This window comes from Eumetopias jubatus, unplaced genomic scaffold (genome assembly GCF_037043125.1).
Source record: "Eumetopias jubatus isolate StellerSeaLion01/CBP00866 unplaced genomic scaffold, mEumJub1_p1.0 scaffold_2, whole genome shotgun sequence".
Lineage (NCBI taxonomy): Eukaryota > Metazoa > Chordata > Mammalia > Carnivora > Otariidae > Eumetopias > Eumetopias jubatus.
The window spans coordinates 41,303,964-41,331,524 of NW_028274808.1; the positions used below are offsets into that span (position 1 = coordinate 41,303,964).

Genomic DNA, 27,561 nt, shown 5'->3' on the forward strand with positions numbered 1-27,561 from the left:
CCCCCCAGATGGAAACCCAAAGCGGTGGAGCCACGCGTGTGAACTGGGGGAGGCTGGCGGTTTTAGAAGCACAAAGGGCAGAGATGTGCCCTGACCTGGGGGCGAGGACTGGGAGCACTGCTGAGGGGGTGCACAACCCAGGATGCTGAGTTTATAGCAGCACAGACAGAAATGGACAGTGTGGCCTGGAGAGCTCACTGAAGAACAGACTGTGATTTCTATGCCCTGAGGGAGAGGGTTGGAGACGATCTCTTCTGCTCTGACTCTCAGAAGAGATGTGGAAAGCGACCAGGGAAAGCCGCCAGAGAACAGAAGCCCCCCAAAAATGGTTTTCACTAAGCCCGTCCCCCGCCACAGGGGGCAGGGCAACTCTGTCCAAACAGGGTTGCCTGAGTAACAGTGAAGCAGGTCCTTCCCCACAGAAGACAGGCTGGGAGAACAAGAGGCCAGCAACCCTAAGGTCCCTAGAAAACATGTGCACCTTGCTTGGATTGTGGTCAATAATTTGGACTCTATACATTCCCTCAACCACCCATCAACAGAATGACTAGGAGGAGGAACCCCCAAAATAAGAAAGACTCAGAGACTATGATTTATGCCACAGATTTATAAATGGATGCAGATATAACCAAGATGTCGGAGATGCAATTCAGGGTAGCAATTGTGAAGACAATAGCTAGAATGGAGAAATCAATTAATGGCAACATAGAGTCTCTAAGGGCAGAAATGAAAGCTGAATTGGCAGAACTTAAAAATGCTATCAAGGAGATCCAATCTAATTTAGATCATCTAACACCTAGGGTAAGTGAAGAAGAAGAACTAATTAGTGATCTAGAAGACCAATTAATAGACAAGAAGGGAAAAGAGGAGGCCAGGGAAAAACAACTCAGAATCCATGAAAATAGAATCAGAAATAAGTGACACCATGAAATGTTCCAATGTCAGAATTATTGGAATCCCTGAGGGAGTGGAGAGAGAGAGGACTAGAAGATATATTTGAGCAAATCATAGCTGAGAACTTCCCTAATCTGGGGAATGAAACAAACAGTCGTATCCTAGAGGCAGAGAGGACCCCTCCCAAGATCAAGAAAAACAGGCCAATGCCTGGCATGTAATAGTAAAACTCACAAATCTTAGAACCAAGGAAACCAGCTTAACGGCAGTTAGGAGGAAGAGATTCCTTACATACAGAGGGAGGAACATCAGAATAATGTCAGACCTATTCACAGAGACCTGGAAAGCCAGAAAAGGCTGGCAAGACATATTCAGGGTACTAAACGAGAAGAACATGCAGCCAAGAATACTTTATCCGGCAAGGCTGTCATTTAGAATGGATGGAGAGATGCAGAGCTTCCAAGACCAGCAGAAACTGAAAGAATATGTGACCACTAAGCCGACCTGCAGGATATATTAAGGGGGGTTCTGTAAAAGGAGAAAGACCCCAAAAGTGATATAGAACAGAAATTTACAGAAACGATCTATAAAAACGAGTTCTTCACAGGCAATATGATGACAATAAATTCATATCTTTCAATAATCACTCACAAAGTGAATGGCCTAAATGCTCCCATAAAATAGCACAGGGTTGCAGATTGCATAAAAAGACAGGACCCATCTATATGCTGTCTAAAAGAGACTCATTTTGAACCTAAAGATACATCCAGACTGAAAGTGAAGAGATGGAGATCCATCTTCCATGCCAACGGACCTCAAAAGAAAGCTGGGGTAGCAATTCTTATATCAGACAAATTAGATTTTAAGCTAAAGACTATAGTTAGAGACACAGAAGGACACTGTATCATTCTTAAAGGCTCTATCCAACAAGAAGACCCAGCAATTGTAAATATCTACACCCCCAACATGGGAGCAGCCATCTACATAAGCCAACTGTTTACCAAAATAGTCATATTGATAACAATACGTTAATTGTAGGAGACCTCAATACTCCACTCTCAGCAATAGACAGATCACTGAAGCAGAAAATCAACAAAGAAACAAGAGCTTTGAATGACACACTAGACCAGATGGGCCTCATAGATACATACAGAACATTCCACCCTGAAACAACAGAATACTCATTCTTCTCGAGCACACATGGAACGTTCTCCAGAATAGACCACATACTGGGTCAAAAATCAGGTCTCAACTGACACTAAAAGTTTGAGATATTCCCTGCATATTCTCAGACCACAATGCTTTAAAACTGGAACTCAATCACAAGAAAAAATTTGGCAGAAATTCAAACACTTGAAGGCTAAAGACCACTCTGTTCAAGAATGTTTGGGTCAACAAGGAAATCAAAGAAGAACTCAAAAAATTCCTGGAAACCAATGAGAACGAAAACATCAGTCCAAAACCTGTGGGATACTGCAAAGGTAGTCCTAAGGGGGAAATACACAGCCATTCAAGCCTCACTCAAAAAGACAGAAAAATCCCAAATTCTCCAGCTAACTCTACACCTTAAAGAACTAAAGAAAAAGCAACAAACGATGCCTAAACCATGCATTAGAAGAGAAATAATTAAGATTAGAGCAGAGATCAATAAATTAGAAACCAGAAACACAGTAGATCAGATCAATGAAACTAGAAGCTGGTCCTTTGAAAGAATTAAGATCGATAAACCACTGGCTAGACTTATCCAAAAGAAAAGAAAAAGGACCCAAATTAATAAAATTATGAATGAAAGGGGAGAGATCACGACTAACACCAAGGAAATAGGAACAATTATTAGAAATTATTATCAACAACTCTATGCGAATAAACTTAGCAACCTGGATGAGATGGATGCCTTCCTGGAAACCTATAAACTTCCAAGCTTAAACAGGAAGAAATTGACAACCTGAATAGGCCAATAACCAGTAACGAGATTGAAGCAGTGATCAAGTATCTCCCCAAAAACAAGAGTCCAGGGCCTGATGGATTCCCTGGGGAATTCTACCAAACATTCAAAGAAAAAATAATACCTATTCTCCTGAAGTTGTTTCAAAAAATAGAAACAGAAGGAAAGCTTCCAGACTCATTCTATGAGGCTAGCATTACCTTAATCCCCAAACCAGGCAAAGACTACATCAAAAAGCAGAATTTCAGACCAATATGCCTGATGAATATGGATTCCAAAATGCTCAACAAAATCCTAGCTATTAGGATCCAACAATACATTAAAAGGATCATTCACCACAACCAAGTAGGATTTATCCCTGGGATGCAAGAGTGGTTCAACATTCACAAATCAATCAACGTGACAGAACACATTAATAACAGGAGAGAGAAGAACCATATGGTCCTCCCAATTGACGCAGAAAAAGCATTTGACAAAATACAGCATCCTTTCCTGATTAAAACTCTTCAGAGTATAGGGATAGAGGGAACGTTCCTCAAGTTCATAAAATCCATCTATGAAAAACCCACAGTGAATGTCATCCTCAATATCATCCCTTTCCTAAGGGAAAGCTGAGAGCCTTTCCCTTGAGATCAGGAACATGTCCTGGATGCCCATTCTCACCACTATTGTTCAACATAGTGCTAGAAGTCGTAGCAACAGCAATCAGACAACAACAAGAAATAAAAGGTATTCAAATTGGCAAAGAAGAAGTCAAACTCTCTCTTTTCACAGATGACATGATACTTTATGTGGAAAACCCAAAAGACTCCACCCCCAAATTACTAGAACTCATACAGCAATTCATAATGTGGCAGGATACAAAATCAGTGCACAGAATCAGCTGCTTTCTTATACACTAACAGTGCAACTGTAGAAAAAGAAATTAGAGAAAAGATTCCATTTATAATAGCACCAAAACAATAAGATACCTCAGAATAAACCTAACCAAAGAGGTAAAGGATCTATACTCTAGAAACTACAGAACACTCATGCAAGAAATTGAAGAAGACACAAAAAGATGGAAAAACATTCCATGCTCATGGATAGGAAGAATAAACTCTGTTAAAATATCTATGCTACCCAGAGCAATCTAAAACTTCACTGCCATCCTGATCAAAATTCCAATGACATTTTGCAAAGTGCTGGAACAAACAGTCCTAAAATTTGTGTGGAATCAGAAAAGACCCCAAATCGTCAAGGAAATGTTGAAAAAGAAAAACAAAGCTGAGGGCATCACGTTGCCCAATTTCAAGCTATATTGCAAAGCAGTGATCATCAAGAAAGCATGGTCCTGGCACAAAAACAGACATACAGACCAATGGAACAGAATAGAGAGCCCATATACGGACCTTCAACTCTGTGGTCAAATAATCTTCGACAAAGCAGGAAAAAATATGCAATGGAAAAGACAGTCTCTTCAGTAAATGGTGCTGGGAAAATTGGACAGCTATACACAGAAGAATGAAACTCGACCATTCTCTAACACCATACACAAAGATAAACTCAAAATGGATGAAAGGCCTCAGTGTGAGACAGGAATCTATCAAAATCCTAGAGGAGAACATAGGCAGTAACCTCTTTGACATTGGCCACAGGAACTTCTTTCAGAATACATCTCCAAAGGCTAGTGAAACAAAAGCAAAAATGAACTTTTGGGACTTCATCAAGATAAAAAGCTTCTGCACAGCAAAGGAAACAGTCAACAAAACAAAGAGGCAACCCACAGAATGGGAGAAGATTTTGCAAATGACACTACAGATAAAGGGCTGGTATCCAAGATCTATAAAGAACTTAACCAACTCAACACCAAAAAAACAAATAATCAAGTCAAAAAATGGGCAGAAGACATGAACAAACACTTCTCCAAAGAAGACAGACACATGAAAAAACGTTCATCATCATTAGCCATCAGGAAAATTCAAATCAAAACCACATTGAAATAACCACCTTATACCAGTTAGAATGGCAAATTTGACAAGGCAAGAAACAACAAATGTTGGAGAGGTTGTGGAGAAAGGGGAACCCTCTTACACTGTTGGTGGGAATGCAAGCTGGTACAGCCACTTTGGAAAACAGTGTGGAGGTGCCTCAAAAAATTAAAAATAGAGCTACCCTGTGACCCAGCAATTGCACTATTGGGTATTTACCCCAAAGACACAGATGTAGTGAAAAGAAGGGCCATATGCACCCCAATGTTCATAGCACCAATGTCTGCAAGAGTCAAACTGTGGAAAGAGCCAAGATGCCCTTCACCAGATGAATGGATAAAGAAGATGTGATCCATATATACAATGGAATATTACTCAGCCATCAGAAAGGATGAATACCCAACTTTTACATCCACATGGATGGGACTGGAGGAGATAATACTAAGTGAAATACCTGAAGCAGAGAAAATCAATTATCATATGGTTTCACTTATTTGTGGAACATAAGGAATAGCATGGAGGACATTAGGAGAAGGAAGGGAAGAATGAAAGGGGGGAAATCAGAGGGAGAGATGAACCATGAGAGACTATGGACTCTGGGAAACAAACAGGGTTTTAGAGGGGAGGGGGTGGGGGGATGGGTTAGCCCAGTGATGGGTATTAAGGAGGGCATGTACTGCACGGAGCACTTTGGTGTTATACAAAACCAATGAATCGTGGATCACCACATTAAAAACTAATAATGTATTGTATGGTGACTAATAAATTAAATTAAATTTAAAAAAAATTACCTTTTTGAACATACCCCTGGAGAATAAGTTGGTATACAAAACTTATTGTTTAGTTTCCAATCTCTAGAATCTTGTATCTTTCATACGCATCAATGATTTTCATTTTCTTTCTTTCTTTCTTTCTTTTTTTTTGGCTACAGAAACCCTTATTCTCTCCCCAAATGAAGTTATAAGCAAGAGCCTTAAAAATTTTTGAATAGATTGATCTGGAGATAGACCACATGGGGTTCTGCCCTCCCACTTCAAGACTATAAGCAGCATAAATAAATTATTTGACTGAGATAGAATCTTCTATACCTAATGCCTAGATTTCTGGCACTATTGAACTGAATTTAAAAGAGTGGTAGTGGATGATTTTTCTTTCTGTGTATGCTGCACCCCCCCCAATCCCCTTCATTCTCTTTTTTCCCCCTCTGTCCTAGTGAAGGCTATGGCATCCCACTGGATTGACACTACAATCCAGCCCTCCCTCCCAAAGGCAAATTACAGCTACTTGACTTTCTGGATGAAAAAATATGTTGCTAGGCTAGCTATCTCACAAGCCATTGGTCAATAAGCCTTAGTGTACTGAAAGCCTACATCTCAGCCTAAGCTCTAAGTTAATACCTATAGAGATCAGGCAGGTATCACGGCATCCATAGAGCAGGACCAGAAAGCCAATCTAAAATGAAACATCTGCTCAGCTAAAGAAGGCAAAGGCCAAACAATATAAGTCTCCAGGGCAGATGTAGCTAGGAAATTGACAGTTAAAATTTTCTTTTGAGGGAAAGAGTGGCTAAAATGAGCTAAAATGAGGGCTGGCCCTGGGGAAGGACATATGCTGCCATCACATTCAAGGCTACAGGCAGCATGAGTATACTTTTGGGCTCAGGTGGAATCTCCAACTTCTACTGCCAGGATTTCTGGCATTACTAAATAGATTTTTTAAAAAGTGATATAAAATTCACATAACAAAATTAACTATTTTAAAGTGAACAATACAGTGTCATTTAGTACATTCATAATTTTATGAAACTACCACCTCAATCTAGTTCCAAAATATCTTATTGTCGTGAAATAAAATCTCATATCCAAATCAGTTAAGATGGCAGAGTTAAGATGGGGCCCTAAGTTTCTCTGGTCCAAATAAAGCTAGATAGTTATCAAATCTTTCTGAACATGTGTGAAATCAATCAAAGGTCTGAGAAAAGAAATGCTACAATTCTACAAATAGAAAAGTGACCACTTTTTGGAAGGTAGGAGGTGCAGAGACTTGAAAATGGGGTGATATATCAGAGGATGCTGGGGAAGGGAGGGAGCCTGCTTACAGAGGCTACCACAAAGTATTATAAGCAGCGGAGTACAAGATTAGAACTTTTAGAAGTCTCCAACAGTGGAGGATGTGCCTGGCCTAAGGGTGCTCAGGTGGCAAAGTAGGGCAGAATCCCAGGTGGCACGGTATTGTCTCAGGATCTCTGGGGTCACAGGAAGAATGGAGTGCCTAAAGTGTGGCAGAGATCCCAGGTATAGAAGCAAGGAAGCCAGCTGAGAACAGGCAGTATAGGCACCAGATTCTGCTCTGTGTTGCCATCAATTGCAAACCACTGCATGGTCATACAACCACTTTCCTGACAGGGATCCAGGAAAAGGTAGAAGCCTCACAAGACCTACGGCACCACCGCCCCCCCCAAGTAGGAACAGCATGGGTCTACACCACAGGAGTCTAAAATTTGGAGTTTTAAAACTCAATTGCATGTCCAAGATAAAAATGCTTGGTCATAGGCCGGGTGAACAGAAAGAAACCAGAGAGATAAGACTGACTGCTTTTCTATGACAGCTCACTGAAAAGTAGGGGGCATGAACTTTCAGCTCCAGGGCTAGAGATTGGGGTGCCGCCATTTTAATCCTGCCAATTGGTGCTGAAAGCTTTCAGGGAGCCAAACAGCACTACGTAGTGGAACCAGAGCTGCTTACATTGATCCCAGCTCCCTGGTAAGGGAGGTGCATTTCCATAAGGGCAAGGGCACCTGACAATCACTGCAACAGGCCTCTCCCCCAGAAGACCAGCAAGAACATCTGGCTCACACCAAATTTACTGCTCATAGAGAGCTAAAAGCTTCAGCTCTTAGGGAAAACAGTATATAGCATCTGAAGTTTTTTTTTTTTTAATATTCTTAATCCTTTTAGTATTATTTTTTCAGTTATTTTCTTATTTTTCAATTCTTTTTAAAAATTTTATATATACATTATATACATTTTTTATTTTTTTGTTTCCTTTCATTGTATTTCATTTTTTTATGTTATCCATATTTTAATGATATTGAAAACAGGAATAAAGGGCTTTCATAATGTCTCACTGAATATTAACCACAGAGTCAGATCTAGAATGTATTTCTTTGCAAAAGTAAAATATTCTTTATATTTTTCTTAAATAAGAAATACACTTATAAATAGCCTATTCAATTTTGGTAATATTTGATTATAGTTTTTTAAAGTTTGCTAAGCTTATCCCTCAGTATCGTCCAATGTAGTTTTTAAAAAATTTTTTTATTGTTATGTTAATCACCGTACATTACATCATTAGTTTTTGATGTCGTGTTCCATGATTCATGTTTGTGCATAACACCCAGGGCTCCACGCAGAATGTGCCCTCTTTAATACCCATCACCAGGCTAACCCATCCCCCCACCCCCCTCTCCACTAGAACCCTCAGTTTGTTTTTCAGAGTTCATCGTCTCTCATGGTTCGTCTCCCCCTCCGATTTACTCCCCTTCATTCTTCCCCTCCTGCTATCTTCTCCTTCTTTTTTTTTTCTTAGCATATATTGCATTATTTGTTTCAGAGGTACAGATCTGTGATTCAACAGTCTTACACAATTCACAGTGCTCACCATAGCACATACCCTCCCCAAAGTCTATCACCCAGCCACCACATCCCTCCCACCCCACCGCCACTCCAGCAACCCTCAGTTTGTTTCCTGAGATTAAGAATTCCTCATATCAGTGAGGTCATATGATACATGTCTTTATCTCATTGACTTATTTCACTCAGCATAACACCCTCCAGTTCCATCCACGTCATTGCAAACGGCAAGATCTCATTCCTTTTGATGGCTGCATAATATTCTATTGTGTATATATACCAAATCTTCTTTATCTATTCATCTGTTGATGGACATCTTGGCTCTTTCCAGTTTGGCTATTGTGGACATTGCTGCTATAAACATTGGGATACACGTACCCCTTCGGATCTCTACATTTGTATCTTTGGGGTAAATACTCAGTAGTGCGATTGCTGGATCATATGGTAGCTCTATTTTCAACTGTTTGAGGAACCTCCATACTGTTTTCCAGAGTGGTTGCACCAGCTTGCATTCCCACCAACAGGGTGGGAGTGTTCCCCTTTCTCCACATCCCCGCCAACATCTATCGTTTCCTGACTTGTTAGTTTTAGCCATTCTGACTGGTGTGAGGTGGTATCTCATTGAGGTTTTGATTTGGATTTCCCTGATGCCGAGCGATGTTGAGCACTTTTTCATGTGTCCGTTGGACATTTGGATGTCTTCTTTGGAAAAATGTCTGTTCATGTCTTCTGCCCATTTCCTGATTGGATTATTTGTTCTTTGGGTGTTGAGTTTGATAAGTTCTTTACAGATTTTGGATACTAGCCCTTTATCTGATATGTCATTTGCAAATACTTTGTCCCACTGGTAATGTTAGTTGTCTTTTGGTTTTGTGGACTGTTTCTTTTGCTGTGCAAAAGCTTTTTATCTTGGTGAAATCCCAATAGTTCATTTTTGCCCTTGCTTCCCTTGCCTTTGGCAATGTTTCTAGGAAGAAGTTGCTGTGGCTGAGGTCGAAGAGGTTGCTGCCTGTGTTCTCCTTTAGGATTTTGATGGACTCCTGTCTCACATTGAGGTCTTTCAACCATTTTGAGTCTATTTTTGTGTGTGGTGCAAGGAAATGGTCCAGTTTCATTCTTCTGCATGTGACTGTCCAATTTTCCCAACACCATTTGTTGAAGAGACTGTCTTTTTGCCATTGGACATTCTTTCCTGCTTTGTCAAAGATGAGTTGACCATAGACTTGAGGGTCCATTTCTGAGCTCTCTATTCAGTTCCATTGATCGATGTGTCTGTTTTTGTGCCAGTACCATACTGTCTTGATGATGACAGTTTTGTAATAGAGCTGGAAGTCCAGAATTGTGATGCTGCCAGCTTTGCTTTTCTTTTTCAAAATTCCTCTGGCTATTCGGGGTCTTTTCTGGTTCCATACAAATTTTAGGATTACTTGTTTCATTTCTTTGAAAAAAGTGGATGGTATTTTGATGGGGATTGCATTGAATATGTAGATTGCTCTAGGTAGCATTGGCATCTTCACAATATTTGTTCTTCCAATCCATGAGCATGGAATGTTTTTCCATTTTCTGTGTCTTCTTCAATTTCTTTCATGAGTATTTTATAGTTTTCTGAGTACAGATCCTTTGCCTCTTTGGTTAAATGTATTCCTAGGTATCTTATGGTTTTGGGTGCAATTGTAAATGGGATCGACTCCTTGATTTGTCTCTCTTCTGTCTTGTTGTTGGTGTATAGGAATGCCACTGATTTCTGTGCATTGATTTTATATCCTGCTACTTTACTGAATTCCTGTATGAGTTCTAGCAGTTTTGGGGTGGAGTCTTTTGGGTTTTCCACATACAGTATCATATCATCTGCAAAGAGTGAGAGTTTGACTTCCTCTTTGCCGATTTGGATGCCTTTGATTTCTTTTTGTTGTCTGATTGCTGTGGCTGGGACTTCTAATACTATGTTGAATAGCAGTGGTGAGAGTGGACATCCCTGCCGCATTCCTGACCGTAGGGGAAAAGCCGAGCTTTTCCCCATTGAGAATGATATTCGCTGTAGGTTTTTCATAGATGGCTTTTATGATATTGAGGTATGTACCCTCTATCCCTATACTCTGAAGAGTTTTGATCAAGAAAGAATTTTTTGTATCCATGTTCATCAAGGATATTGGTCTGTAATTCTCCTTTTTGATGGAGTCTTTGTCTGGTTTGGTATCTAGGTAATGGTGGCCTCATAAAATGAGTTTGGAAGTTTTCCTTCCATTTCTATTTTTTGGAACAGTTTCAGGAGAATAGGTATTAATTCTTCTTTAAATGTTTGGTACAAATCCCCTGGGAAGCCATCTGGCCCTGAGCTTTTGTTTATTGGGAGATTTTTGATGACTACTTCAATTTCCTTAGTGGTTATAGGTCTCTTCAGGTTTTCTATTTCTTCCTGGTTCAGTTTTGGTAGTTGATACATCTCTAGGAATGCACCCATTTCTTCCAGGTTATCTAATTTGCTGGCATAGAGTTGCTCATAATATGTTCTTGTAATTTTTTGTATTTCTTTGGTGTTGGTTGTGATCTCTCCTCTTTCATTCATGATTCTGTTGATTTGGGTCATGTCTCTTTTCTTTTTGATCAGTCTGGCCAGGGGTTTATCAATCTTGTTAATTCTTTCAAAGAACCAGCGCCTAGTTTCGTTGATCTGTTCTACTGTTCTTTTGGTTTCTAGTTCATTGATTTCTGCTCTGATCTTTATTATTTCTCTTCTCCTGCCGGGTTTAGGCTTTATTTGCTGTTTTTTCTCCAGCTCCTTTAGGTGTAGGGTTAGGTTGTGTATTTGAGACCCTTCTTGTTTCTTGAGAAAGGCTTGTATTGCTATATACTTTCCTCTCAGGACTGCCTTTGCTGTATCCCAAAGATTTTGAACAGCTATGTTTTCATTTTCATTGGTTTCCATGAATTTTTTTAATTCTTCTTTAATTTCCTGGTCGATCCATTCATTCTTTAGTAGGATGCTCTTTAGCCTCCATGTATTTGAGTTCTTTCTGACTTTCCTCTGGTGATTGAGTTCTAGTTTCAAAGCATTGTGGTCTGAAAATGTGCAGGGAATAATCCCAATCTTTTGGTACCGGTTGAGACCTGATTTGTGACCTAGGATGTGATCAATTCTGGAGAATGTTCCATGGGCACTAGAGAAGAATGTGTATTCCGTTGCTTTGGGATGGAATGTTCTGAATATGTCTGTGAAGTCCATTTGGTCCAGTGTTTCATTTAAACTCTTTATTTCCTTGTTGATCTTTTGCTTAGATGATCTATCCATTTTAGTCAGGGGGGTGTTAAAGTCCCCCACTATTATTGTATTGTTGTCGATGTGTTTCTTTGCTTTTGTTATTAATTGCCTTATATAATTAGTTGCTCCCATATTAGGGGCAAAGATATTTACAATTGTTAGATCTTCTTGTTGGATAGACCCTTTAAGTAGGATATAGTGTCCTTCTTCATCTCGTATTACAGTCTTTGTTTTAAAATCTAATTTGTCTGATATAAGGATTGCCACCCCAGCTTTCTTTTGGTGTCCATTAGCGTGGTAAATGGTTTTCCACCCTCTCACTTTCAATGTGGGGGTGTCTTTGGGTCTAAAATGAGTTTTGTGCAGAGAGCATATTGATCGGTCTTGTTTTTTAACCCAATCTGATAGCCTGTGTCTTTTGATTGGGGGATTTAGCCCATTTACATTCAGGGTAACTATTGTAAGATATGAATTTAGTGCCACTGTATTGCCTGTAAGGTGACTGTTATTGTATATTGTCTGTGTTCCTTTCTGATCTATGCTGCTTTTAGGCTCTCTCTTTGCTTAGAGGACCCCTTTTAATATTTCTTGTAGGGCTGGTTTCGTGTTTACAAATTCCTTTAGTTTTTGTTTGTCCTGGAAGCTTTTTATCTCTCCTTCTATTTTCAGCGACAGCCTAGCTGGATATAGTATTCTTGGCTGCATATTTTTCTCATTTAGTGCTCTGAAGATATCATGCCAGTCCTTTCTGGCCTTCCAGGTCTCTGTGGATAGGTCTTTTGCCAATCTAATGTTTCTACCGTTATAGGTTACATATCTCTTCTCCCGAGCTGCTTTCAGGATTTTCTCTTTGTCTCTGAGACTCATAAGTTTTACTATTAGATGTCGGGGTGTTGACCTATTTTTATTGATTTTGAGAGGGGTTCTCTGTGCCTCCTGGATTTGGATGTCTGTTTCCTTCCTCACATTAGGGAAGTCCTCTGCTATTATTTGCTCCAATATACCTTCTGCCCTCTCTCTCTTTCTTCTTCTTTTGGGATCCCAATCATTCTAATGTTGTTTCATCTTATCGTATCACTTATCTCTCGAATTCTGCCCTCAGGATCCTGTAGTAGTTTATCTCTCTTTTTCTCAGCCTCTTTATTTTCCATCATTTGGTCTTCTATATCGCTGATTCTCTCTTCTGCCTCATTTATCCTAGCAGTTAGTGCCCCCATTTTTTATTGCACCTCATTAAGAGCCCCTTTGATTTCGACCTGGTTAGATTATAGTTCTTTTATTTCTCCAGAAAGGGTTTCTCTAATAACTTCCACGCTTTTTTCAAGCCAAGCTAGTATCTTTAAAGTCATGATTCTGAACTCTAGGTCTGACATTGTACTAATGTCCGTATTGAATAGGTCCCTGGCAGATGGTACTACCTCTTGTTCTTTTTGCTGAGGTGATTTTTTTTCGTCTCGTCATTTTGTCCAGAGGAGAACAGATGAATGAGAGAACAAAATGCTAACAGGTTAACAACATCCCCAGCAAATATACTCTATACAAATCAGAAAAGACCTGAATCCAGGGGAAAAGGAAGGGAAAGAAAGAGAACAAAGGAAAAAGGTAAAGATAAAAACAGAACAAAACGAAACAAAACAAAAAAACAGAATATGATCAAATATGATCAGGCTAGTGCATAGATCAGCGCCACACACTACGTTTTGGGCGTATTTTGGTCTGTTAGAAGAAAGTGCCTCCTAAAATTTTAAAGTAAAAAAGACTTATATATGTATAAAATAAGGGTTGATACAATGAAGGGATGGAAGATGACTATAAAGATGAAAATTATAAAAGATTTTATAAAAGGAATTGATAAGATAAGAGGTTGTTTGAAAAAAGAAAGAAGAAGATTAAAAAAAAAGGGAGAGAATGTGATCAGGTAAGAGACTAGAACAAAGCCATACACTAGTGATTTAGGGTATATTTTGATCTGTTAGAAGAAACTGTATCTCAGAATTTTAAAGAGAGAACAACATATATATGTATATGCCAGAAATAAGGGTAACTACTATGAAGGAATAAAATATGACTCTAAAAATGAAAAATAAAAAAAAGTTTTTAACAAAGGGATAAGGTGTTGGTTGAAAAAAGGAAAAAGAAAAATTCAAAAAAAAACAGTTAAAAAAGATTAGCTTTGAAAAACTAATGAATCATGGTAAAAAAGCCATGAATTCTATGTGCAGTATTCCCCTACCGCTGGAGTTCTCCCGTTCTCCTTGATTGGTAAACTTGGTCTTGGCTTGCTGGCTGTTCATGCTGATTTTCTGGGGGAGGGGCCTGTTGCCATGGTTCCTACATGTCTTTGCCGGGGGCGGAATTGCCTCGCCCTTGTCCGCCGGGGCTAAGCAATCTGCTCAGGTTTGCTCTCAGGAGCTTTTGTTCCCTGCAAGCTCTCGGTACAGCTTTGGAGGACCAGAGTGAAAATGGTGGCCTCCCATTCTCCACCTGGAGGAGCTGAGAACTCGAGGCCCCGCTCCTCAGTGCGCCCCCAGAGAAAAGCAGTCACTCCCGTCTCCCCGGTCTCCGGCCACACTCAGTGTTCATCCAGCCTGTGACCGAGTGTTTCTATCTCTGGCACCCGACCCTGTGTGGAGTCTCCAAACCCAGCAGATCCCTGTGGTGCGCTCCCGCGCCACTCCTCTCAGGGGAGGAAGGGGAGTCTCCCCAGCTCTGCTGCTTGTTGGGTCCCTGCTGGAGGAGCAGTGGCCTGACTGGTCCGCGGATCACAGTTTATGGCCACCCCAAGCTGAGAGCCCGCACCTTGGCTCCTTCTCTGCAGCAGGCTTCCCCACTCCGATAGCTGGGTGCTCTGCTGCACTCAGGCACCCCCAGTCTTCCTGTGACCCCGAGGGTCCTGAGACCACACTGTCCCGCAAGGGTTCCACCCCAAGCTTAGCCACTGGTGCGACGTCCCTCAGTGAAGCCGACTTCTAAAAGTTCTGGTTTTGTGCTCCATGGCTCTATCACTTGCCAGAAGCAGCCCACGGAGGCCCCCTCCCCTGCCATCTATCCTCCCAAATATCGCCTCGGATTCATTTCTCCGCACGTCCTACCTTCCAGTAAGTGGTCACTTTTCTGTTCAGAGAGTTGTTGCTATTCTTCTCTTTGATCTCCTGTTGAATTTGTAGGTGTTCAGAATGGTTTGATCCCTATCCAGCTGAATTCCTGAGACCAGACAAAATCCAGGTCTCCTACTCCTCCGCCATCTTGCTCCACCCCTCCCTCATTTTATTTTTTTAATTGTTATATATATTTAAGTTTTCCTTTCTTATTTTGGGATTCAATTTCTTTAAACAAGCAGACGAAAAGACACAGATTCTAGTTTTCTGTTTTGTTTTGTTTCTTTTTTGTTATTTTCTTGTTTGTTTTTTCATTTCTTTTCTGGTTTGTTTTTATTTTTGTTATTATTGTGGTTATTCTTGTTTTTTCTTTTTCTCCTCTACTATTTTCTGGACAAAATGAAGAGATGGAGAAATTCATTCCAAAGAAAGACCAAGTGGTAGTACTCACTGACAGGGATTTAATCAATACAGATATAAGTAAGATGTCTGTACTAGAAATTAAAACAATGTTTACAAAGATAATAGTTGGGTTTGAAAAAAGCATAGAAGACACTAGAGCATCCCTTATTGTAAAAACAAAAGAACTAAAATCTATTTAGGCAAAATTTAAAAATGCTATTACCACAATGAGGTTCCAAATGGAGGCTCTAAAACAAGGATAAACAAGACAGAAGAGTCAGTCAGTCAGAAGATAAATAATGGAAGATAAGGAAGCTGATAAGTGAGAAAGACAAATACTGAATAACTAAGGGAAACTTATAGAACTCAGTGATTCCATAAAGCAAAATAATGTTCAAGTAATAAGGGTCTCAGAAGATGATGAGAGGAAGAGAGGAATAGAAGGTTTATTTGAACAAATTATAGCTGAGAACTTCCATAAACTAGGGAAGGAAACAGGCATATAAATCCAGGAGTCATCGTGAGCCCTCCCTTATTGCCCATTACCAAGTGATGTGACTAGCAATGGGTATTATATGGAAGTAATGAATCATTGAACATTATATCAAAAACTAATGATACATTGGCTAATTTAATTTAAATTAAAAAAAATCCAGGAGGCACAGAGAACTCTCTACAAAATCAACAAAAATATCTCAAACCTCGAAATATAATAGTGAATGAAGGGTGCAAATTACAAAGATAAAGAAAAACTCCTGAAAGCAGTTTGGGACAAGAGGTCCTTAAACTACAAGGGCATTATTAAACATAAGGCTGGCAGCACATCTGTCCACAGAGAACTGGCAGGCCAGAAAGGACTGGCATGATATATTCAATGTGCTAAATGGGAAAAATATGGAGCCAGGAACACTTTACCCAGCAAGGCTGTCATTCAGAAGAGAAGAGGGGATAGTTTCCAGGACAAACAAAAAATAGAGGAATTTGTGAACATTAAAACAGCCCTGCAGGAAATATTAGAGGGGATCCTTCGAGTGAAGAGAGAGCCCAAAAGTTACAAAACCAGAAAGGAACAAATGCAATCTACAGGAACAGCAACTTTACAGGTAATACAATGGCACTCAATTCACATTTTTCAATAACTACTCTGAATGTAAATGGACTAAATGCTCCAATCAAAAGACAGAGGGTATCAGATTGAATAAAAAACAAGACCCATTGATATGTTGTCTATAAGACACTCATTTTAGACCCAAACACACCTCCAGATTGAAATTGAGGGGTTGGAGAGCCATCTATCATGGTAATGGACATAAAAGAAAGGGAGAGTAGCAATCCTTATATCAGACAAACTAGATTTTAAACCAAAGACTGTAATAAGAGATGAAGAAGGACATCATAATAAAAGGGCCAATCCAACAAGAAGATAAAATTGTAAATATTTATTCCCCTAACATGGGAGCACCCAAACATATAAATCAATTAATAACAAAATTAAAGAAACACATTGATAATAATGCATTAATAGTAGGGGGCTTTAACACCACACTCACAGCAATGGACAGATCATCTAAGCAGAAAATCAACAAGGAAACAAAAGTTTTGAATGACACACTGGACCAGATGGACTTAACTGATATATTCAGAACATTTGATCCTCAAGAAGCTGAATATACATTCTTTTGAAGTGCACATGGAACATTCTCCAGAATAGATCACATACTGGGTCACAAATCAGACCTCAACAAATACAAAAAGATGGAGATCACACCATGCATATTTTTAGACCACAACTCTATGAAACTTAAGGTCAACCACAAGAAAAAAATTGGAAGGGCCACAAATACATGGAGGTTAAAGAGCATCCTACTAAAGAATGAATGGGTTAACCAGGAAATTAAAGAAGAATTTTAAAAATTCATGGAAGCAAATGAAAATGAAAACACAACAGCTCAGAACCTTTGGGTTTCAACAAAGGCGACCCTAAGAGGGAAGTATATAGCAATACAAGCCTTTCTCAAGAAATAAGAAAATTCTCAAATATACAGCCTAACCATAGGCTCCTTAAAGGATCTGTAAAAAGAACAGCAAATAAAGCCTAAACCCAGCAGGAGAAGAGAAATAATAAAGATTAGAGCAGAAATTAATGATATAGAAATAAAAAAAACAGTAACCTAGATCAACAAAAGTAGAAGCTGATTCTTTGAAACAGTTAATAAAATCAATAAACCCCTACACAGACTTATCAAAAGAAAAGAGAAAGGACCCAAATAAATAAAATCATGAATGAAAGAGAAGCTATCAGAACCAACACCACAGAAATACAAACCATTATAAGTATATTATGAGCAAATATATGCCAGCAAATTAAGACAATTGAAAGAACTGGATGCCTTCCTAGAAATCCATAAACTACCAAAACTGAAACCAGAGGAAATAGAAATGCTGAAAGACCCATAACCTGCGAAGAAATTGAAGCAGTAATCAAAAATCTCCCAACAAACAAGAGTCCAGCACCAGATGGCTTCCCAGGGGAATTCTCCCAAACATTTAAAGAAGAATTAATACTTACTCTTCTGAAACTGTTTCAAAAAGCAGTAAGGAAGGAACACTTCCAAACTCAATATGGCCAGCACTACCTTGATCTCAATACCAGACAAAGACCCCACTAAAAAGGAAAATTATTGACCAATATCCCGGACGAATACAAATGCAAAAATTCTCACCTGGATACTAGCTAATAGGATCCAACAGTACATTAAAATGATTATTCACCACAACCAAAAATAAATCCCACTTGGTCATGGGGCAAGGGTGGTTCAACATCTGCAAATCAATCAGTGTGATACACCACATTAGTAAAAGAAAGGACAAGAACTATACGGTCCTCTCAATAGATGCAGAAAAAGTACTTGACAGAAGTAATTTTGATTAAAACTCTCCACCATGAGCGCTGTGAATTGTGAAAGACTGTTGAATCACAGATCTGTACTTCTGAAACAAATCATGCAACATATGTTAAGAGAAAAGAAAAAGAAGAAGAAGATAGCAGGAGGGGAAGAATGAAGGGGGGGAAATCGGAGGGGGAGACGAACCATGAGCGATGATGGACTCTGAATAACAAACTGAGGTATTCTAGAGGGGAGGGGGTGGGGGATGGGTTAACCTGGTGATGGGTATTAAAGAGGGCACATTCTGCGTGGAACACTGGGTGTTATGCACAAACAATGAATCATGGAACACTACATCAAAAACTAATGATGTAATGTATGGTGATTAACATAACAATAAAAAAATTAAAAAAAAAGAACAACAAAAAAACTCTCCACCATGTAGGGATAGCAGGAACAGACCTCAATAACATAAAAGCCATATACAAAAACCCACAGTGAATATTATCCTCATCAGAAAAAAACTGACAGGTTTCCCCTAACGTCAGGAACATGTCCAGGTCACCACCATTGTTCAAGATAGTACTAGAAGTCCTAGCCTCAGCAATCAAACAAAAAGAAATAAAAGGAATCCAAATTGGCAAAGAAGAAGTCAAACTTTTACTCTTGTTACATTTGTACATATGTAGAAACCGCCCCCCTAAAAAAGCACCAAAAAATTGCTAGAACTGATAAAGGAATTCAGCAAAGTTAGAGGATATAAAATCAATGCACACAAGTCAGTAGTATTTCTGTTCACTACAAATGAGGTAGAAGAAAGAGAATTCAAGGAATTGAACCTATTTACAATTGCTCCAAAAACCGTAAGATATCTGAGAATATACCTAGCCAAAGAGGTAAAAATATCTGTATTCTAAAAACTATGTGACACTTACGAAGGAAATTAAGGAAGACAGAAAGAAATGGAAAAATATTCCATGCTCATGGATTAGAGGAACAAATATAGTTAAAATATCTATGCTACCCAAAGCAATCTACACATTCAATGTCATCCCTATCAAAATACTAACAACATTTTTCATAGAGGTGGGACAAACAATCCTAAAATATTTATGGAAGCAGCAAAGACCCTGAATAGCCAAAGGAATGTTGAAAAAGAAAACCAAAGCTGCTGAAATCACAATGCTGGACTTCAAGCTATATTACAAAGCTGTAATCATCAAGACAGTATGGTACTGGCACAAAAGCAGACACATAGATCAATGGGACAGAACAGAGAACCCAGAAATGGACCTTCAACTCTATGGGCATCTAATCTTCGACAAAGTAAGAAAAAATATCCAATGGAAAAAAACGCAGTCTCTTCAACAAATGGTGTTGGGAAAATTGGAACGCCACATGCACAAAATAAAACTGGACCACTTTCTTATACCATGTACAAAAATAAACTCAAAATGGATAAAAGACCTAAATGTGAGACAGAAAACCATCAAAACTTAGAGGAGAACACAGGGAGCAACCTCTTTGACCTTTGCCACAGCAACTTCTTGCTAGACAGGTCTCCAAAGGCAAGGGAAACAAAAGGAAACATGAACTATTGGGATTTCATCTAGATAAAAAGCTTCTGCACAGCAAAAGAAACAATCAACAAAACTAAAAGGTAACCTATGGAATAGGAGAAGATATTTGCAAATGACATAACAGATAAAGGGCTGGTATCCAAGATCTATAAAGAACTTCTCAAATGCAACACCCCAAAAACAAATAATCCAATCAAGAAATAGGCAGAAGACATGAACAGACATTTCTCCAAAGAAGACATACAAATGGCTAACACACACATGAAAAAATGGTCAACATCACTAGCCATCAGGGAAATTCAAATCAAAACCACATTGAGATACTACCTTACACCAGTTAGAATGGCAAAAAACTAACAAGGCAGGAAACAACAAATGTTGGTGAGGATGTGGAGAAAGGGGCACCCTCTTACACTGTTGGTGGGAATGCAAGCTGGAGAACCACTCTGGAAAACAGTATGGAGTTTCCTCAAGAGGTTAAAAATAGAGCTACCCTACGACCCAGCAATTGCACTACTAGGTATTTACCCCAAAGATACAGATGTAGTAAAAAGAAGGGGCACATGCGCCCCAATGTTCATAGCAGCAATGTCCACCATAGCCAAATTGGAAGGAACTGAAATGCCCTTCAACAGATGAATGCTTAAAGAAGAGTTGGTACATATATACAATGGAATATTACTCAGCCATCAAAAAGGATGAATACCCACCATTTGCATCAACATGGATGGAACTGGAGGGGATTATGCTAAGTGAAATAAGTCAATCAGAGAAAGATAATTATATGGTTTCACTCATATGTGGAATACAAGGAATAAGGCAGAGGACCATAGGGGAAGGGAGGGAAAACTGAATGGGAAGAAATCAGAGAGGGAGGCAAACCATGAGAGACTATGGACTCCAGGAAACCAATTGAGGGTTTCAGAGGGGAGGAGGGTGGGGGATGGGGTAGCCAGGTGATGGGTATTAAGGAGGGTACATGTTGTGATGAACACTGGGTGTTATATACAACTAATAAATCATTGAACACTACATCAAAAACTAATGATGTACTACATGTTGGCTAACTGAATATAATAAAAAAAGGAATAAATTCTTAGAAAGAAAACACACACACACACACACAGACTGTGGGGCACCTTGGTGGCACAGTTGGTTAAGCATCTGACTTGGTTTCAGTTTATGTCATGATCTCTGGGCGGTGAGATTGAGCCCCACATCTGGCTCCTCGCTCAGCATGGAATCTGCTTAAGACTTTTCCTCCCTCTCCCTTTGTCCCTCCCCCCTGCTCTCCTCTCTCTCTCTAAAGTGAATAAATAAATCTTTTAAAAAACACAAAGTCTATAATAATGAGACATGAAAAGATATTACATGTAAATGGAAACAAAAAAATGGGCTAGCAATACTTATATCAGACAAAACAGATCTTAAAACAAAGATTGTATTGAGACCAAAAAAGGGCATTACATAATGATAAAGAGATCAATACAATGAGAGGATATAACACGAATATCTATGCACTGGACATAGGAGCACTTAAATACATAAAGCAATACTGACACATGTAAAGTGAGGAACTGACAGTAATACAATAATAATAGGAGATTTTTAACACTCCACTTACATCAATGAATCAATCATCCAGAGAGAAAATCAATAAGGAAATGTTGGCCTTAAATTACATATTAGCCAGAGGACGTATATAGATAGAATATTCCACCAAAAACAGCAGAATATGTATTTTTCAAATGTACATGGAACATTCACAAAGATAGATCACATTTTAGGCTGCAAATAACTCAGTAAATTTAAGAAGACTGAAATCATATCAACCATCTTTTCTGAACACAACAGTTTGAAACCTGAAATCAATTACAAGAAGAAAACTGGAAAAAGCACAAACATGTGAGGCTAAACAATGTGGGTCAACAAAAAAAAATCAGAGGAAATCATATTAAAACTCAAGACAAATGAAAATGGAAACAAAATGTTTCAAAACCTCTGAGATGCAGCAAAAACAGTTCTAATAGGTAAGTTTACAGCAATACAGGCCTATCTCAAGATTGAAAAAAAAATCTCAAATAAACATTCAATCTTATATCTGAAGGAACAAGAAAAAGAACAAACAAAGCTCAAAGTTAATAGAAAGAAGGAAATAAAGATTAGAGTGAAAATAAATAAAATAGAGACTAAAAAACCAATAAAAAAAATCAGTGAAACTAAGAGTTGGTTTGTTGAAAAGATAAACAAAATTGACAAACCTTTTGCCAGACTTATCAAGAAAAAAGAGAGTGCCCAAATAAGTAAAATCAGAAATGGGAGAGAAGTTACAACTGATCATACAGAAATACAAAAGATAATAAAAGACTATTTTGAACAATTTCTTGCCAACCAATGGGACAAGCTAGAAGAAATGGATAAATTCCTAGAAATATACTCTCTTCCAGGACTGAGTCAGGATTAAATGGGCAACCTGAATAGACAGATTACTATCGATGAAATTGAATCAATAAAAAAAAACAACCTCCAAACAGACAAAAGCCCAGGACCAGATGGCTTCAAAGATAAATTCTACCAAATATTTAAAGAAGAGGGTTGCAGAAGGGAGGGTGGTGGGTGGATGGGGTAACCAGGTGATGGCTATTAAAGAGGGCACATGATATGATGAGCACTGAGTGTTATGTGCAACTAATGAAGCACTGAACATTACATCAAAAAATTATGATGAACTGTATGTTGGCTAATTGAACTTAACAAAAAAATTAATGCTAAAAAAAAAGAAATTCGTTTTGATGTAGGACTGGAGGTGAGACTCTAAATTTCCTGTGAGTAAACATGTACACAAAACTATTTCTCTTGAAGATAATTTTATTAATCTTTAGTTGGTTTTATCTAGGAAAGCTTATTTTTACTAATTTTCTTTCTTTTTATGAAATACAATGAGATCTTTTAAATTATGATTAATGTTTTTTGTCTGTTTTATTTTAGTCAAGAGAAATTAATAATATCTTTGTTTATTGATTCTGTTCCCCACAGTTATAGACAATGCTTACAAAAAAATAACAAACAATAAAGAGTTAATACCTATCCTGGTGAAAATATTCCAAAAAAATGAAGAGGAATGCTTCCAAAACCATTAAAGGAGATCAATATTACCCTGATCCCAAAACCAGGGGAAGACGCCACAAAAAAGGAAAATTATAGGCCAGTATTCCTGATGAACACAAACGCAAAAATCCTCAAAAACTATTAGCAAATGAAATTCAATGATACATTAAAAGGATCATCACCATGATCAAGTGGGATTTATTCCAGAGATGCAAGGATTGCTCAGCATTCACAAATGAATCACAGTAATACACCATACTAACCAAAAAGGATAAAAACCATATTTTCATCTGAATAGATGCAGAAAAAAGCATTTGATAAAATTCATCTATTATTTATGATAAAAACTCTCAACAATGTGGGTATAGAAGGAACGTAGCTCAACATATTAAAAGACATATATGACAAAGCAACAGTTAACATCAGACTAAACAGGGAAAAGATGAAAGCTTTTCCTCTAAGATCAGGAACAAGACAAGGATGCCCACTATTGCCACTTTTATTCAACATAGTATTGGAAGTTGTAGCCATAGCACCAGGGAAGAAAAATAAATTTTAAAAAATCTAAGTGGAAATAACAAGTAAAACTGTCACTATTTGCAGAAAACATATTTATATAGCTAACAGACACATGAAAAAATGTTCTTCATTAGCCATCAGGGAAATTCAAATCAAAACCACATTGAGATACCACCTTACACCAGTTAGAATGGCAAAGATTGACAAAGCAAGAAACAACAAATGTTGGAGAGGTTGTGGAGAAAGGGGAACCCTCTTACACTGTTGGTGGGAATGCAAGCTGGTACAGCCACTTTGGAAAAAAGTATGGAGGTTTCTAAAAAGTTAAAAATAGAGCTACCCTATGACCCAGCAATTGCACTACTGGGTATTTACCCCAAAGATACAGATGTAGTGAAAAGAAGGGCCATATGCACCCCAATGTTCATAGCAGCAATGTCCGCAATAGCCAAACTGTGGAAGGAGCTGAGATGCCCTTCAACAGACAAATGGATAAAGAAGATGTGGTCCATATATACAATGGAATATTACTCAACCATCAGAAAGGATGAATACCCAACTTTTGCAGCAACATGGATGGAACTGGGGGAGATTATGCTAAGTGAAATAAGTCAAGCAGAGAAAGTCAATTACCATAAGGTTTCACTTATTTGTGGAACATAAGGAATAGCATGGAGGACAGTAGGAGAAGGAAGGGAAAAATGAAGGGGGTGGGGAATCAGAGGGGAAGATGAACCATGAGAGACTACGGACTCCAGGAAACAAACTGAGGGTTTTAGAGGGGAGGCGGGGAGGGGGATGAGTTAGCCCGGTGATGGGTATTAAGGAGGGCACTTACTGCATGGAGCAATGGGTGTTATATGCAAACAATGAATCATAGAACACTACATCAAAAACTAATGATGTACTGTATGGTGACTAACATAATAAAAAAAAAAAGAAAACTGTACCAACTACCAAAAAAACCCTATCAGAACTAATAAATGAATTCAGTAAGGTTGTAGGATACAAAATTAATATACATAAATCTATGGCAATTCAGTCAGCTCTTGGACATCAGTTACTGATAGGGGTTAGTATACAAAATATACAAAGAACTCACAAACTCATCATCAAAAACAAATGAAAAATCAATCCCGTTAAAAAATAGGCAGAGGACTGGAATAGACATGTTTCCAAAGAAGACATAAAGATAGCCAACAGACACATGAAAAGATGCTTAACATCACTAATCATCAAGGAAATACAAATCAAAACCACAACAAAATATCACCTCACACCTGTCAGAATGCCTAGTATCAAAAAAGACAAGAAATAGTAAGTGCTGGGGCACATGGCTAGCTCAGTCAGTAGAACATGTGACTCTTGATCTTGGGGTCATGAATTCAAGCCCCATTGGGCATAGAGCTTACTTAAAAAAAAAGAAAGCAACTATAGGTTAGGATGTGGAGCATAGAGACCCTTGATCACTGTTGGTGGGAATGTAATTGGCACATCCATTATGGAAGGTAGTATGGTAGTTACTCAAAAAATTAATAATAAAACTGCCATGCAATTCAGCAATTCCATTTCTGGGTATTTATATGAAGAAAATGAAAACACTAATTCAAAAATTATTGAAGTTAATTGCAGAATTATTTATTCTGCAAGATATAGAAGCAATCTAACTGTCCATTAATAGAAGAAAGGATCAAGTAAATGTAAATATTTACAATGGAATAGCACTAAGCCAAAAGAAAAAAAATAAAATCTTGCCATTTGTGACAACATGGATGGACCTAGAGAGTATTACCCTAAGTGAAATAAGCCAGACAAGGAAAGAAAATTCTGTATAATTTCACTTAAATGTGTATATAAAAAACAAAACAAACAAAACAGAAATAGACTCATAGATACAAAGATAATCTGATGATTGTCAGAGAGGAGGGGCATGGGGCAATGGGCTAAATAGAAGGGGATTAAAAGGTACCAACTTTCAGTTTCAAAATAAATAGGACATGGGAATATAATGTACAGTACAGGCAATATAGTTAATAATATGTAACAATTTTGTATGGTGACATATGGCAGCTAGATTTATCTTGGTGATCATTTCACAATGTATATATAAATACTGAATCACTATGTTGTACACCTGAAACTAATATAAAATTGTATGTCATTTTACTTTAGTAAAAAAGAAAATAATAAAAATTAAATAAAAAGTCTCCAGGTAAATTCAAAGTACAATCAAAGTTGAAAATTACTGTCCAGAGACAGAATTCTCACTCTTTCCCCTATTAGTTACATAATCTCAGACAAAAACTCTGGCCACTCTGTGCCTCAGATTATTCCCCTGTAAATTAGAATGATGAGGATGATAGTTTAATATTACTTTACTGAGTTGTAGGCAGGACTAAAAATAGTTTAATATACAGAAAAGAACTATAATAGTTTTGTTGTGGGCTGAATGTTTGTACCCCTCCAAAATTCATGTATTGATATCCTTACCTCCAATATGATGGCCTTAGGAAGTAGGGGGGTCATGGAAGATAATTAGATTTGGAAACTGAAAGCCTCATGAATGGGATTAGTGCCTTTAGAAGAAGAGACACACACACACAAAAAATAGAATAAGAGACACAAGAGACTTTTCTTTCTCCCTCATCTCTACCTTGGAAGACAGAAGAAGAAATCAGCCCTCTGCACAAAAGGAACTGGGACATCAACAGACACGTAAACTGTACACCTTGGAAGTGGACATCCCAGACTCCAGAACTGTAAGAAATAAGTTTGTTGCTTAAACAAAACACTTCATTCCTTTTTATGAATTAGTAATATTCCATAGCATGAATATACTGTTTTTGTTTGTCTCTTCATTCCTTGATGAGCATTTGTGTTGTTTCCACCTTTAGCTATTGTGAATAGTGCAGCTATGTACTTGTGTTCAAGTACATTTTTCAGTATCTGCTTTCAATTTTGGGGGATATGTACCTAGGAATAGAATTGCTGAGTTGAATAGAAGAATTTTAAGGAGTGCTCTTGAATGACTTTTCTTCCTATGTGCTTTTCTTTCTTTTCCTCTCCCTTCCTTTCCTTTCCCATCCTATCCATTCAGCTTTGGCTCTGAGGCCCACCACAAGGACACTACAGCCCAGCCCACTCTCAGGGGCATGTGGTCAGCACAGTAATGTTCCAGATGGAAAAGGAGAAGTTGCCAGGCAAGCCATGCCCACATACCATCCTTGAACTGTCACTGAAAAGCCCCATCCAGGAAAAACAGTTGGTACAGTTAAAGAGAGTTGGAATGAGCCCCAGGAAGCAGGAAGTTCTGAGAGTTTTGTTTTGTTTTGCTTTTGCCCTTCTCAGGAGAAATTCAGACTTGAAGGTAAAATCTGCCTATTTTTAAAGTTGGATCTGAACTTTTTAAACCCATAAAGGGCAAACAAAATAAGTCTCTGGACAGGATGCAGCTAAAGAGTCGACAGTTTAATTTCCTTTGGAGTGAGAGAGAGGTGGGGTCAGCTGTTTTGTGATTGAGAAACTAAAATGAGGGCCCTGGGGAAGGGACAGAGCAGTTTATTTAAAAAGAGCCACCAGGCATGTTGTGGGAATCATGCCAAAGCCTGGAGGCAATGTCCAGAGTGGAAAGCCCATCAGGCCCCTTGCTCCTGGGGCTGTCTGCTTCAGCAGCTTCCTCTCTCCTGTGGAATTTTGTACCTCGCTGCTCGGTGCCAACAGTGAAGGAGTTGACTCTTGTCATTATCGCTCCTGGGACCCTCCCCACTAAGCCTCTTTCCAACACGATGGAACTTCCTTCAGGAATTCCCTTAAACACTGCAGACAGTGCAACTTAGCTTCCCTGGACGTTTGGGATTATTAGAGAATTTCTGACCAGTTAATGCTGGAGGAGCAGGAAATATGAACTTGCTACCTATAGGGCTAACTGAGCCCTTTGGGACACAGCATGTTGGGGACAGAGGAGGTGGACATCACTGTTTCAATTATCCAAAAGGGAAATCCCTGAAACATTCATTATACACATTAGCTTTTATACACTTCTTTAATCCACACAACAACCCTTTTAAGTAAACTCTCTTATTACATCCATTTTACTGATGGACAAACTGACTTTTAGAGATGCAGAGTGACCTGCCCAAGTCCTCACAGCTAGGATTCGATGTGGCTGTGACTATAACCCCTATAACCCAGGCAGTTTGAATCAAGGGCCCGTTTCTTATATCTGTATAGTAGTTACAGCATCAGGATTCAAAGTATGTGTTAATC

The 27,561-nt window shown here is 38.5% G+C and overlaps 1 protein-coding gene across 1 annotated transcript in view; it reads right to left on the reverse strand.

The window, feature by feature from the left end:
- The window catches only part of LOC114224832 (arylamine N-acetyltransferase 1), a 40,732-nt gene that overhangs the window by 12,997 nt on the left and 174 nt on the right, over positions 1 to 27,561 (reverse strand). The gene's annotated exons all lie outside the window — the stretch shown is intronic.